This window comes from Phoca vitulina, unplaced genomic scaffold, assembly GCF_004348235.1.
Source record: "Phoca vitulina isolate PV1807 unplaced genomic scaffold, GSC_HSeal_1.0 scaffold67, whole genome shotgun sequence".
NCBI classification, from domain to species: Eukaryota; Metazoa; Chordata; class Mammalia; order Carnivora; family Phocidae; genus Phoca; species Phoca vitulina.
In genome coordinates this window covers 10,429,142-10,441,875 of record NW_022589770.1, presented here as the reverse complement: position 1 = coordinate 10,441,875, position 12,734 = coordinate 10,429,142, and the positions used below count along the sequence as shown (strand labels likewise).

The 12,734-nt window shown below is 33.7% G+C and overlaps 1 protein-coding gene across 48 annotated transcripts in view; it reads right to left on the bottom strand.

Moving 5' to 3' along the window:
- PTPRD (protein tyrosine phosphatase receptor type D) overlaps positions 1-12,734 on the bottom strand; it is a 2,332,398-nt gene that overhangs the window by 1,747,940 nt on the left and 571,724 nt on the right. For all 48 annotated transcript variants that reach the window (XM_032392357.1, XM_032392358.1, XM_032392356.1 and 45 more), the window contains one exon: positions 3,447-3,518. The gene's annotated coding sequence lies outside the window, so the exon portion shown is untranslated. The remainder of the gene's footprint in view (positions 1-3,446; positions 3,519-12,734) is intronic.

Genomic DNA, 12,734 nt, shown 5'->3' with positions numbered 1-12,734 from the left:
GTTCAGTTTTAATATATTGGAAGTTGAGAAGCTAATGTGCTATCAAATAGATAATGCTGATATGATTCTCAAGAACGAGATCTTAAGAGGACATATTGATTTGAGTGTCACTAGATAGAAATAATCCCTGAAGCTACAAGAGTAGATGAGTTCAGGCATGAAAGCTATGGACTGAAAAGAAAGGAAACAAAATAAGTTATTGAGCGAATATTAACTCTTGAAAGGCATATCTGGGATAAGGGAGGACTTACAGAAAAGAAAAGGGTTAATGAGGGCCTGGTGATGGGTAAGGAAGAAGGGAAGTTGCAATGGGAAGTCTACCCAATTAAAAAAATTCCAATTAAGAAAATCTTGAAAGTTTGAGAAGTGGGTCCCTATTTCATAAACACTGCACATGGTTTATGCAGAGACAAACCAACCACCTTGTTAGACCCACACTCCTCCTCATCTTCACACTTGGATTCTGATTTGTGATTTTTTTACCAGCAATTTTGAATACAAAGTTGCTTAAAACTTCACCTGTGTTCTGGGAAGGTAGCAAATTAACTTTCTTTTTTTCCCCATTTTTCTCTCAACATCTAACAACTCAGACACCTTTATGAAGTGGTTGACTGCTCAGAACAAAAAACAAGAAAAATTCAATCCAGAATGAAACAGCAAAACTGATTGCTGTCCTTTATTTTTCTCTAGATCAAGTCATAAAGAAATACTAGAGCCCAAGGATAGAGAGCCTAATGCCAGGTAATAGTGAGTGTTTATTTGTTTTTGTTTTTTAGATAAGCTAGAATACATGTACTATGACTTGATGAGGTAGAATTTGATCCCCCAAATATCCTTGAATTTAAATGAATTATCTAGGGGCGCCTGGGTGGGTCAGTCGTTAAGCGTCTGCCTTCAGGTCAGGTCATGGTCCCAGGGTCCTGGGATCGAGTCCCACATCGGGCTCCCTGCTCCGCGGGAAGCCTGCTTCTCCCTCTCCCACTCCCCCTGCTTGTGTTCCCTCTCTCGCTGTGTCTCTGTCAAATAAATAAATAAAATCTTTAAAAAAATAATAAAGGAATTATCTATCAAATGGGAGTCCTGTGAAGAAAGCCATAATTAATAAGTCATTAGGGATTTACTGAGTTGTGTCAGATAAGCCTCATCTTATTTCTTATTTTTTTATGAGAGTTTACTAAACCAGTACATTAAAGGAATGATGTAGACACAACACATCTGTATTTCAGCATGATATTTGGCATGAAATTTTCAAAGATAAGAGGTAGAGAATTGGTTCCTGGATAACAGCATTTAAATGGATTCCTTAACCGGTTCAACAGTGTTAGGCTTTTAAATTAGAAGAGGGCTCAAATAAATGGAATCAGCAATTATGAAGGCTTTTATATTAAAGATTTAATGAAAGCTAGCTAGTCTGATAAATCCTGAATCTGTCATTGAATATCTCACCACTTCCCTGCCTGGCTTCAGATTTGAATGGAGGCTTGACTCAGGTTAAATATGAGCTCCTGTGGTAAGGGATAGGGGTGGGAAGCTCTTGATTTATACACAACAGTCAAAGGAAGTTACAGGTACATTGTGAAAAACAACTCCTATGGGGTTTTTGGTTCACACATGCAGAAACAACGTGGGTTAAATGATTTTCACTCTAACCATTTAATCTTCCCCTCATATCTTCATAGTATAATATCTGGTGGCTCACCACTGAGGACTCTATTGGGGAAAAAAAAATTGGCAAGCGTATGCATGACTAAGGAATTCTATCAGACAGTGACAATAAATGGTGTGAATCTATTTCTGCTGAAATATCAACTTGACAAGATATCTTTGGAGGTATTCCATATGACACAAGTTATCCTTCCTTCCTATTTATTTGGTTCTTTTTTCCTCTATAACAGCCCCTCTGAATTATTTCATTCCCTAACCTTTCCAGAAGAGGAATATTCAGATCGGATCATTGGATGTGACTCTAAGCCACTTTGAACTCTTGATCCAGCCAATCCTATCTACGGCATCACCATGCATACACACGTTTGGGTGCATAAATGTATAAACACACTCACTGACTTGCAGTATACCCCGTATCTATTCAATCTAATGCTTAAAATGAGGTTTGTTAGAGCCTTTGAATACCCAATACAACTTCTGAGATTATATGGAAATAGAAGAAAGCAAAGGATTTCTAGAACTAGGTTTCCCAAAGTTCCACTAGAATATATATAGAGAAAGACCAAATACACAGAGAGAATATATACATTGTCACATCTTTTAAAATTTCTTTTGTGAGCATTTCATATTTTTACTATTGTTTATCTATAATGATAGTGATAAATTATGTAATTTATAAATAATGTGCATATATTGGAGTGTATATTTAACATTTTTAACTGATGGACTGTTCCATCGAAAATATTTGAAGATCACAGCTCCAAAGCATGTGAGAGCATGAGAAAAACTTCAAAAACTGTAGAAAAATTGGAAAAATTCAAATTAATTAATTGCGACCTAAATATAACACATAAATTCAAACTTAAGTATAACATATAAAATACAAAGGATATTTTAAGGCATGAGTGTGCGTGTGAGTATGTGTGTGTGTGTGTGTGTGTGTTTAAGATAAAGAAAGAAAAAGCTTGATAGGATAGTTGAGGGGAGGGTTGTTCAGAAACAAGAAACCAGGATACATTAATGCCACTTATATAGAGAAGAATAATAATAAATTGAAGCAAAAAAAGCATGTATTTGGTTTTATGGCATAAACTACCTAAGAATTATTTAACTTTACAATTGAATTTCAACATGCAAAATAAATATTACGTATTACCAAAATTGACAGAATTTATTATTTTTTTTATTTTTAGAACTTATTATCTTTTATTTGACTGCAGCCTCAGACTTATTCATGGATTCTCATTCAATGAGTGCTTGTGGACCATGGTGTCAGTTAATAAAATATCTTTAAAAATTATCTATAAGGGCGCCTGGGTGGCTCAGTCAGTTAAGCGTCTGTCTTTGGCTCAAGTTATGATCTCTGGTCCTGGGATCCAGCCCAGTGTTGCGCTCCCTGCTCAGCAGGGAGTCTGCTTCTCCCTCTCGCTCTGCCCCTCTCCCCCGCGCTTGTGCCCACTCTCTTTAAAAAATAAATATAATATTTTTAAAAAATAAAAAAATAAAAATTATCTATAAGTAATACCACCACTATTTTAGAATTTAAAACAAGTACTAGTTTCCATTCTCCACATAATTTTAATTTTACAACTATAGTTTTTGGTAGTATTCCTATTAGCAGATTAATTAAAAACAAAGCAAAATTCTGATGTTACAAATTTTGTTTGAAAAAAAAGTATTTTCTACTTAGCCAAGCAATGATGTTAACATGTCTTTAATCCTCCTTGTTTTGTATTACAATCAAGCCTTTAAAAAGAGCAATTAGAATGAGTGAGACTTACCAATGTATAGCCTTTCCCTACAAGATGATTAATGGCTGGAGGATGAAAAGTGTCAAACCCCTCAGGATTTCCCTAAAAGGAAAAAATAAAGGGGGAAACACATTTTGAATTCACATTTTTTGGTAGCTATTTGATGCTGGTGAGATAAATCTAAGTCACCTGATGAGATAAAAAAAGGAGCACAGTAAAAGACACCTTAAAGATTAATGAAACTAATTAATGCTCAGAAATAATACCATCAGAAGGGTTTCCTTGATACAAAGTACTATAACCCATTACATTTAAAGAATGAATACAATTTTTAAATTTTTCTCTGATATAAAAATTCATGCTATAGGATATTAATTTGATTAACCATAAATCCATTTTCTTTTTTTAAATGGCAGTTTACCTTATTAAAACATATTATTTATTTCTATATATGATCTCTAAATCTGTTTTTTTCTCTTTTGTGTTGCATAAGAAAATAAGCCACTCACAACTTTTTTTATTCAGATATGTTTTCTCATAGATTCAGAAAACACCATCTATCAAATTATGGTTATTAGATATAGAACTCTTATACCACATTCAAGTGACTGTTGTACTCTAGAACAGTTAACAACTTTCAAAATAACAGCATAGCACTAAACATAAAGTATTTGAGGCCATAACTATAATAAACAATGTATATCAAAAACCTTTACTATATCAGGATAGAAAATCTACAAATCAATAGCTGACTATTGACCAGATAAGCGAAGCTCAAAGAAAAGTCATATATAATTAAATATTTCAGTTAAAATCGCACATTTAGCAACGTAAAATTGAATTGGGTAACAAAGATCAGGTGTTTCCATCAACTGTTTAATGATTACTTGGCCATTTGCTCCTGAGATCCAAAGAGAAATATGCAAAACTTCTGTCATTTACTGACCACAAAGAAGTGGGTATTTAGGGTTCATTATGACCTCTCACATCTGATCCAAATGCCCCCTCCTACACACACTCAACCTTTTTACATTTCCTTCTTCTTAGAATGTCCCCTTGCTACCTATCCAAACATTATTCATTCTTTCTAAACCAAACTCTAAACTAAGCTAATTTATGGAACCATAATTTGTTTTGGATTCAGACACTTGTTCCAATATTAATACATACTCCATCATATATTTTTCACATATGTGCCTTCTTTGCTCAACTAAACGTTTAGTTCATTAGAACAGAAATCATGCTCTATACTTCTGTGTGTATTCAGAAAGTCAGAATCTAGTACAGTTCTAACTACTTAGCAGGGAAACATATATCTGTTTTGACTACTTAGTTAATTGGTGAGTCTTGCTACTATACACTATATCTGAAATGGTTAATGTCAAAAACTCCATTGAGTGACCAAGAAATGACTTTTGGTTTTGAAGGGAAGGAACTGTTAGTTTGTCTTATTTGACAAACAGTTCTTGCTCAGGACTAAAGAAAACCATATCGCACCTATTTTATTTTCTGCATGCCTTTAATGGATAATGTTAAAATCTTACAAGGTATTGATATAACCCTCTGCTAAACTTGCAAACTAAACAAAATAACATTGAGTAGTTACTGTGTACCAGATATATATACACACACACACACACACACACACATATATATATATATATATATAATGTTGATCATTTCTTTTCATGATTAAATGCAAACTAATGAGGAAGAAACTACTGTTAATTTCCCTTCCTTTCAGATGAGGAAACTGCAACAGAAATTTTGAGCTACTTTCCCAAAGTCTGCTAGTCAGTAAATGGTAGAGATGAGATTTAAATGCAGGCAGCCTGACTCAGAGCCTTTCATTCTAACTCCAATAATATGCTACCTGTGTTTACGAATCACATATGCTAGATAAAGGGGAAGAGAATTTTAGAAGGAAGGAATGAGAAAGATAGTCTACATATTGTCAAAATGTGAAACTGACATTTTTAAAAAGCCAGTAGCAAATCCTAAAGAATTCTACTTTTCACACTCCTAACCCAATGTACCCCAGGCAGACTTAGAATCAATGTTCTCATGTAAATAAGTCAAAAAGTTATTAAACTTTTATCTAGATATAGGAATATATTTAGAAGTTTAGAAAAAAGGAACTTTCTTAGATATTTCATGGGTACTCAACATTATCAAACATCTTTTATATTAGAATTTAAATTGTGCAATTTAACTTTAAGTAAGATTTAAAATAGCTTTTAAATTTGATCTATATTTTTACTTCTCTGTTCTTGAACATCTTAAACATTTATTACCATTAACGAATACAGCATGTGTAAGAACTGAGTATAATTTTGAGCTTTTTGTGGTACACACTTCACATTTCCCTAAAGGAGCCCTTTTCCCTAAAGTATGCACATTTCATAGAATAAAGCAATATTTAATAATGCTGGTGTTCAAAATTATGCATGAGGATACTCTTACCCTTTCTTTCTAGAAGCCGATTCACAAGTTATTATGTCTTTTAAAAAAACATTTTTCTGAGATTTATAATATGCAGTTAACTTTGAGGTAAGTATCTTTGACAGAATCCTTCCTGTTTAAAGGTTAGGAAAAATGCATCTCAAGCACATTGAATCACTGCCCAATGTTACTCAAGTTATTCTTAGAAGAGCTTGGGTTTTTCCTCTGTTCTTTGAAACTGGACTTCATGTTGTTTCTTTTTGTTGTATTTCTTTTGTGTTGTATTGTTATCATTTTCTAATACTTCATATTTTGCTTTGAGTATTCACAGAAAGAAATGAATAACAGACTCTCATACACATGCACAAGATCAAGTATGTTATTTAAAAATATGCTATTTGTGTTTGAGCCATGATTTACATAAGATCTGCCATTATAAATTTAGGAGATCATTAACCATTCTTTGTATGTACTAATCATTTAAAGAAAATTCCATGAGCATCAATGTTACAAATTAAGTCCTCATGAGATGGAGACCCCTGTAGGGCTCCATGCTCAGCAGGGATTCTGCTTGGGATTCTCGTCTTTCCCTGTCCCTCTGCCTCTCTCTCTCTCTCTCAAATAAAAATAAAAATGTTTTAAAAAATGTTATAAACATCAATAGTTTAGGAGAACCATAATATGGTGAAAGGGGAAAATTTATAAAGTATGACTTCTCTATCATGAAACATATTATAGAAAAGAGGGAATTTCTGAGAGTTATAAAGGTATTCAATAATAGGAAAAAAGTGAAAATATAAAAAAGTATGTGCACTGCCTTTGAAAGTTCTTTAGCCTCTAGTAATAATTCTGTGAACAATATTAAAGATACATTACCTAGTAGAATATATGTGTAATTAAAAGATAAATATGACATAATGCTTCCATACCAGACTGTAAAATATAATCATGAAAGCAATTGGCCTCAATCCACAGATTAAACTAAAACTAACTCTATACCTCACTGAAATTCTTTCTTACAATTATTTCCTGTTATTCAACCTCTACTCCTTCCTCTAAATCATTTCTTCAGCATAACTATAAGTTCCTGCCTCTGACTCTTCCCCAAGTCTTTTTCAGTCTCCTCCCCTCTTCCTACTTCTGAGTTGACCTGAGGTCGACATCTTCATACCCTCTAACCAAAACCCTTATTACCATGGCCTTCCTGCATTCTCACTATCTTTCTAATTGAAAACTCTAGACTAACCCAACAGTCCTTTTCCTCCATTCTAGACCTTCTTTTTCCCAACCCTGATGAACAGAGTTCCTTATTAATGAAATTCCTATTAATGGCTTCTATATTAATAATAATAATCTACTTTGTCCAAAAAATTGGGTTGGAAAAGGATTAGTGAGTATATAGCAGCAAGATGACATGCTTCTGACAATTAACTATAGAGCATTGCCAAAGAATCAGAAAGCCTAGATCCTCATTTGTCTGTATTTAAAAGGTAGGAGTAGGGGCACATGGGTGGCTCAGTTGGTTAAGCATCTGCCTTCGGCTCAGGTCATTATCCCAGGGTCCTATGATCAAGCCCCGCATGGGGCTCCCTGCTCAGCAGGAAGCCTGCTTCTCCCTGCAGCATCCTGTGCTGTGCTCTCTCTCTGTCAAATAAATAAATAAAATCTTTTTAAAAAATTAAATAAATAAGTAAGAAGTAGGAGGAGATGTAGTCCTGTCTAAATTGTGGGATGGAACATGCTTTACGAAGCATCATTTCAGATTCTTTTTTTTATTTTTTATTTTTTTTAAATTTTTATTATTATGTTAATCACCGTACATTACATCATTAGTTTTTGATGTAGTGTTCCATGATTCATTGTTTGTGCATAACACCCAGTGCTCCATGCAGAACGTGCCCTCTTTAATACCCATCACCAGGCTAACCCATCCTCCCACCCCCCTCCCCTCTAGAACCCTCAGTTTGTTTTTCAGAGTCCATCGTCTCTCATGGTTCGTCTCCCCCTCCGATTTCCCCCCCTTAGTTCTTCCCCTCCTGCTATCTTCTTCTTCTTCTTTTTTTTTTTTTTTTTAACATATAATGTATTATTTGTTTCAGAGGTACAAGATTCTTTTTTCTTTTAAGATTTATTTATTTATTTGACACAGAGAGAGCAAATGCAGTGGAGAGGGACAGAGGGAGAGGGAGAGAGAAACTCAAGCAGACTTCCTGCTGAGCACAGAGCCCAACACAGGGCTCAGTCTCACGACCCTTAGATCACTACCTGCACTGAAACCAAGAGTTGGACACTTAACCGACTGTGCCACCCAGACAACCCCCCTTTATTTTTAAAGATTTATTTACTTATTTGAAAGAAAGTGTGATCATTTCAGATTCTTGCTAGCACGTAGGTCTAAAATAAGCTACAATATTAGATATTCATAACTGGTAGCTGGCAGCACACCCGCTGTTATTCACATTGCATATCTTTCAAATAATATACAGAAATAGATATTTCAAAACATACTAATTTACTAATTCTTTTGATAAGAACCAGGGCAGTTTAGGGCCAACAGTGTGGATACATTAGTGACATCTCTGTTTTCTAAGACAAATTTGTATCCCTTTCCTTGACATGTGAGACTCACAAGTGGTAGTTTGTTGACAGCTAGATGGTGAACGCAGTGTTACCACCATGCTTAACTCAGTGATGTTCCTGACTCACGGGCGTGGCTAACAGTTCTAAGGTTGATTTCCTGCTGAACACCAGTGTTATCACCATTTAAGCATCACAGCAGATGATGCCCCACCAGAAAATGTGAGTTAACCATGTAGATATTGAATAGTAGCACAAGATACTTATGTATGTTTAAGAAATGTGACCAGGATTCCATGAACTGCACAAATATTTTTTGAAATGGGAAATTGATACATTCACTTCATACTTAGTGGATAGTTTAATTAAGACAAGTTTCCCATGGGGAAGAAAAGACTACTAATATTTGAAAGAGCAACAATCTCCGTTGTGTTGGACGGTGTGCCAATTATCATACTTACAAAAGGATATTTTGTTAAAAAACGATATTTTGTTTTGTTAAACTGCAACTGTAGTATCTACAAAATAATTACACTGAAAAGAACTTTAAGGACAGCTTTAAAGAAAAAAGAAAGCAAACAAATGAAACACTTGTAAGCTTCATATTCTATGTAGTTATAATTTTTCTCCATTCTTCTCTTCTCAGTCATGTCCTTTCAAAAATATTGGTTTACCTTTACTAACTCTACTTCCAAATGTTCTCTTCATCCGTTAAACATTTCCTTAGAGATTCCTGGCATGGACTGCTATATCTGATGTTGACAATTATAATACAGATTTAAATTTCAGTTATTTTACCTGTGTCATTTAGTATTTGGTTCTGCCAACTACTGTTACCACTACCATCTTAATACTTATCTCCTGACTTCTATGACATTGTTTTCCTCTAGCTTTCTTCCTATCACTCTGATTAGTCCTTCTTAAATATGTGTTATATCATGTTTCCTCAGTACTTCATCTTTGACACTTTGCCTTTCTTATGCTATACCATTTCTTACAATGAATTCATGTAATTTCCCTTTGCCTTTCTTATTCTATAGCCTCTCTTACAATGACTCCATGTTTCAGAAATAACCTATTACTGATAAATCCAAATGTATAGCCCCCAAACATGTGTATTATGCTTACTATCAGACATTTATACACAGATGTGCCAAAGACATTCCCAATTCAACGTGTGAAATTTTCAATCACCTTTGTTCCATTTATCTGTTCCTGCATTCTCTGTCTCAGTGAAAAGTAACAATAGATAACATTTATTCTGTGCCTGGCACTTGTAATATCTTATTTAAGTACTCTACAAACACAAAAGAAAGATATTAATATCACCATTTTGGAAAATGAAACTGATACACAAAGAAGCAAAGTTACTTACATCAATTCATGCAACTGATAAATACTGGAGCTGGAATCTGAAAGGACTGTCTACGCACTTAACCATTGTACCTTGAAAGACATATGCCCATTTGCAGAACTCAGACCTGAAACATTTGAGATTTTACTTTTATTCACCACAGAGAACTTCTCTCAGTTTACTGATTATGGGTAAAAAATATTTATTTTATCTATTTCTTCCTCTCCATTTCTATGGCTCTGATTTTAGTTTAGATCTTCACTTCTCATCTGGATTATTTGAATAATTATGGCTCTTTATATCAGCCTTTATAATCTCTGGTCTTGATTCCCAACACTTTCTTCTGCTGTTGTTTAAGATCAGTCTAGGTAATTGGAAAAAAGAAAGAAAAAAGTATGACTATGAAAAACAGATGACCTAAATACCACTGTGATTTTCAATAGTTAAAAGGTATATGCATAGATTTGATAGGCACAAAACCCTTCCCATCTCCATAGCTCAGTTTCCTAAGATAAGAGATACAATTTCTAATCATTAGAAATAGGATTAATTATATAAAAAAAGGAAATCTATAAAAATTATGAATAAAAGTCACCCCTCTATTGGTACATCGACAATTTAAAGCTCTCTCATTTCCATCAACATAAAATAAATGCAAAGACTGTGATTTTTCTCTAATGTAAAGTGCAAGATGTCCATGTCCCCATGGCTAATTATTTTCATGGTATGGCAAAATAAACCTATAAGAAAGAAGGGTGCATATGAGTTTTGGCTACCAAAATATAAAATTTACAAGTCTCTAGCATCTGTATATGTTTATACAGAAATGAAATAGAAAAGTTGGGACTGGTTGCACAGGTAAACTAGATTACTCTCATGAATGTTTTATTTCAATTTCCACCTAAAAGAACGTTTCCTTATATAAAAAAATTCATAAACTAAAACTCCTTGATTAAAATGCCACATCTATCTGTGTCCAAAGAAATTCACTAATTTTTTATGGCTCTCAGTTTTCTTATCTGGGGAAAAAATAAAGTGTGGGGTAGGGAGCATTTTACTAAATGAATTTTAAGAGCTTTTTCTGATCAGCATTTGAATTTGGGTCAATTTCTCAAACTGGATAAAATTGCTTTGGTATCATCATGTGAATTAATGCAGAGGACAAAATCTGAACAATTGACAAAACAGTATTATGTCTGTGTACACATTGTTTTCAGGAATGAATGGCTTTGTTTCAAAGTGAAGATAGATTTGAAATAGAAAAAGTGAAAGACAGAAGTAACCTCAGTGTCTAGTAAAACTCTATCTGGAAAAATAAGCCCAAAATAGAAAAAGAAGTGAGATGAACAAGTATTTTTGGTTCAAAGGATCAATAATAATGAATGTACTGATGGAAAGTTTCTGACCAGAGAGCTCAAAAGTATTCCTATTCTGTTGCAAGTCTGAAGCCATCGAATTTAGAGCACTCACACAGTTTTTTGCATGTTGAATGTAGCTTTGAATAAATAGCCATCCAGCAGTTCAACAATTGGTCAAAACACATTAGATACATCTAATAGGGAGTCCTAAAAGCAGATGTGCTGCTACCAAACCACACACTGAGAATTCCAATCAAACAGGCAGCCAAATCACTACAACCTAATTGCCACCACCCTGAACGTGGGATGCAATCACTGCTGACCTGCCCTTGTTTTTCCTAAATAAAAATTACTGATCCTCTCAATTTAGCAGACTGCCTAGGCTGTTGGGAAATGCAGCAGCAGGGTCTTTAGCAACCAGAGGTTACAAATTGGTTTCTGCAGGCTTATTTATGGGGCTGATACAGTTAAATTCTTTCTTAATCAGTGGCAAAGATGGCTTAAACATTTTCTTCCCTAGCAAAGAAAGGTTCTTTCAAAAATGATATTTAAAAAAAATGAGACCATGAAAAAAATGAGAGAAAGAATTTAGCAAAAAGGTATTAAATGCAAAATTAAATTGAGCACTGAAAAACCTCACTGTTAAAGGCATTTAAACAAATTGAAATGTATTCTTCCATCTCGGTTTCACACAAAGTGCAATGTGCACTATTTTAAAATTAGATAATCTGCTTAAAAGCTATTACTGTAAAACTCCACCTTCTTGCTAACTAAATTTACTGTAATGTGGGTGAGATTGTTTTTCTTTCACAATTTCTATTTGTTGTTTTAAAGAGAGTGATAAATTTAAAAATGTTTTTCATTTCTTTAAAGTAAATGCATTTCGATGTTTTTGAAAAATAAGAAGGCAAAATATATATTTCCATAAAAATGCATGCTTTCTTTAATATATATATATATTTAAACAAATTGCAAAAACACATCATGCCACTAGTGAAAGAAAGTAGCTTTTAAAGTAACTGTTGTAAACAATATTTTATTTTTTCCCACCCACACACCAAAAATTGTGGTTTGAGAAATATATAGTTATATCTTGAGACAATTTGACATTATGTGAAAGAAGGAGACTATCATTGAACAGTTTAAATTTTAACTTTGTACTAGAAATAGAATAGAAATGCCAAAATCAATGGAATTGAATTATAGGAAAGTCAGTCTTCTTTTTTTTAAGTTTATTTTAATTCCAGTTAGTTAACATACAGTGTTATATTAGTTTCAAGTATACAATCTAGAGATTCAACAATTCTATATATCACTCGGCGCTCATCATAAGTGTCCTCCTTAATCCCCATCACCTGTTTAACCCATCCCTCCCCCACCTGCCCTCTATTTAACCTCCCTTCTCCACCTCCGCTCCCCTTTTTCTGATTTATTTTGCTTAACATTACAACTGCTGGCTCCATACATGTTGGTGCAAATGGCAATATTTCATGCTTTTTTATGGCTGAATAATATTTCATTTATATATTTTATATATATACATATGTGTGTGTGTATATATATATATATATATATATATATATATAT